The sequence below is a fragment of the Cucurbita pepo genome, unplaced genomic scaffold, assembly GCF_002806865.2.
Source record: "Cucurbita pepo subsp. pepo cultivar mu-cu-16 unplaced genomic scaffold, ASM280686v2 Cp4.1_scaffold000155, whole genome shotgun sequence".
Taxonomy (NCBI): Eukaryota; Viridiplantae; Streptophyta; class Magnoliopsida; order Cucurbitales; family Cucurbitaceae; genus Cucurbita; species Cucurbita pepo.
The window spans coordinates 91,397-94,377 of record NW_019646443.1 but is presented as its reverse complement, the minus strand read 5'-3'; the positions used below and the strand labels follow the sequence as shown (position 1 = coordinate 94,377).

General features: G+C 36.2%; 1 non-coding gene across 1 annotated transcript; it reads right to left on the bottom strand.

Moving 5' to 3' along the window:
- Window positions 1-736: 736 nt before the first annotated feature.
- On the bottom strand, window positions 737-843 carry LOC111784138. Its single transcript, XR_002813485.1, has one exon. It is a non-coding gene; the product is annotated as a small nucleolar RNA R71 (small nucleolar RNA).
- Between the last annotated feature and the right edge of the window lie 2,138 nt (window positions 844-2,981).

The following is a 2,981-nucleotide window of genomic DNA, read 5'->3' as shown; positions in this document are numbered from 1 at the left end:
ACCATGTGGCCTAGAGGACGTAGAAAAAAGACGAGAAAGGGGACGACCCCCTATTAGAGGTAGAGGAAGAGGTGGGGTTAAAGGGAACCAAACTCGAGAAAGTTTAGTCACCAGGACAGGTACAGCTGCATCGCCCCAAGTTGTACTTCCCCAAGCTATGCTACCTTCAGCAACACTAGTGGCTGGTATGGATCCCGAAATAAAAAGAACCTTTAGGCAAAGGTTGAGGGAACAAAAGAAAATGGTAGAACAAAATATACAGCAAATAGAACATGAAGCCCAACTAAAAAAGGAATTTGGAAATCCAGTGATGATGGCTAATCAAGAGAAAATTATGGCGAATGCCATACATTTAGAAGATGACAGAGAAAAAGTAATCCGAGCATATGCACACCCAGATGTGGAAGAGCCAAAACCGTGCATAATTAGACCTAAAATTCAAGCAACCACTTTTAAGTTAAAGTCGGTGATGTTTCAAATGTTGCAAACCATTGGGCAATTTCATGGACTACCATCAAAAGATCCCCATCTACATCTAAAGTCATTTTTGGGAGTTAGCGACTGATTTCGATTCTAAGGAGTGGATAAAGACGTGATTAGATTGAGCTTATTCCTTTATTTCTCGAGGGATGGTGCAAAATCATGGTTGAATACTTTGGCACTGGGAAAAATTGATTCTTGGAATAGTCTAGCAAAGAAATTTTTGATCAAGTATTTTCCAACCACTAGAAACGCATGATTTAAAAATGAGATTGTCGCTTTTCAACAATTTGAAGATGAGACACTAAGTGAAGCTTGGGAGAGATAAAAGGAGATGCTTAGAAAGTGTCCTCACCATGGATTACCACATTGTATACAAATGAAGATTTTCTACAATGGATTGAATATTGCTACTAAAGAAGTTGTGGGCAATTGGAGCTATTGGAGCTATTTTGTCAAAGACATACAATGAAGCATACGAGATTTTAGAGAGAATAGCATTTAACAATTGTCAATGGGCCAATGTGAGAAGCAATCAGGAAAGAAGACCCGATGAGTACTTGAAGTTGATGCTTTGTCTTTTATCAACACTCAATTAGCTTCGGTGACTAATATCCTACGAAATCTAGCGTTGAGACAAGGCTCAATGACCAAAGAAACAGTCCATACAACTTCTGTAATGACCCAAATAGCAGCTGAATCTTATGTATATTGTGAAGAAGAACACACTTTTGATCAATGTCCAAGTAATCCGACCTTAATTTTCTATGTAGGGAATAATGCTAGTCAAGACAACCCAAAAAGTAATCCCTTCTCAAATACTTATAATCCAGTGTGGAGAAGTCATCCAAACTTCTCACGGAAAGGACAGGACTCATACAATCAACAAATGCAACCAAAAGTTAATTATCCTCCAGGATTTGGACTACAAAATCAAATGGCATATGGTCACTCTTAAGAAGTTACTGATGCACAACAGAGAAATGAGGAAGCTATTGTGTCGGAAGAGCACAACAAAAAGTATGCAGAAGCTGCTGTACAGAAATAACACAACAAAAATTCCTCCTAAAACGCAAATAAAAGTAAGCAGTGGACAAGAAAGTAGAACGTATATTCCAGCACCTCATTTTCCACCAAGAATAAAAAGACAGAAAGAGGAAGCCCACTTTGAGAAGTTCATAGATATATTTAAGGAAATTCATATAAGCATACCATTAGTGGAAGCTTTGAAGGAAGTGCCAAATTATGTGAAATTCTTGAACGATGTGCTCACCAAGAGAAGAAAATTTGAAGAATTCAAGGTGGTACCATTGAATGAAGAGTGTAGTGCAATATTGAAAAATAAGATCCCACCAAAGGAGAAAGACCTTGGTTCATTCACAATTTCAACATCAATAGGAGGGAAGAAGCTAGGTCGAGCATTATGTGATTTAGGATCAAGCATTAACCTAATGCCGCTGTCTATTTACAAAAAGTTAGGTATTGGTAAAGCAAGACCAACTACAATCACTCTTCAACTAGCAGATCAATCTTTCACTCATCTAGAAGGAAAAATCAAAGATCCTAATTCAAGTCGACAAGTTCATTTTCCAGCATATTTTATGATTTTGGATTATCCATGATGTACCAATTATCTTGGGGAGACCATTTTTGAAAACGGGAAAACATGGGTAGATGTCCACAAGGGAACTATAATGTTGAGAATGAATGATCAAAAAATAGAATTTCATATGAATGACAACATGAAATATCTAGGAGTGGGAGAGGAATACTCAGCAATTTATAAATTGACCGAGAATCTAGCAGCTAATAGTTGGAAACAACAACAAGAAGAAGACAGCTGCTGGAATAATTGCACTACACAAAAAGCGAGTTGGAGAAAACTGTAAGAGTTCTTGAATCACTGGAATTAGAGGAAAGAATAAATTAATCAATGAAGTCATCTACTAATGACACACCCTTGAACTACATATTAAAAAAAGAATTATTTGATATATGGGAGATAGACTTCACAAAATTATTCCCACCCGGGTGAGAGGTGTGTTTCCTTAAAAAAAAAATATATATATATATAACTTGAAAAAAAAAAGGTTTAATGAAATTAAAGCTCAAATTGAAAAGTATTTACCAAAGTTAGGTGAGGATGGATCTATTATGATCGGCAAGAATTCCAATAATTCACCAAACCTTATATCATTTTCCAAACAAAAACAATAACCAAGAGTTTCTGCACCTCAATCTATTTTCAAGAATGGTTAAACACCCACACTAATGCTCATTTAGAACAATGGCTAGTTTAAGTTTGAGGGTATTAAAGCAATTCTATCACCCCATGTAAAATGCAAAGCAAAAAAAAATAAAATAAAAGAGAGAGAGAGAGAGCGATAAAAGTTCATTCCCGAAACCACTCCTCTTAAACCTAAAGCTTAAACTCTCTATGCTAAAAAAGTGGAAAGTAAACAAATTGTCTCAATTGCTCGTTGTTAGACAATCTCCATCAC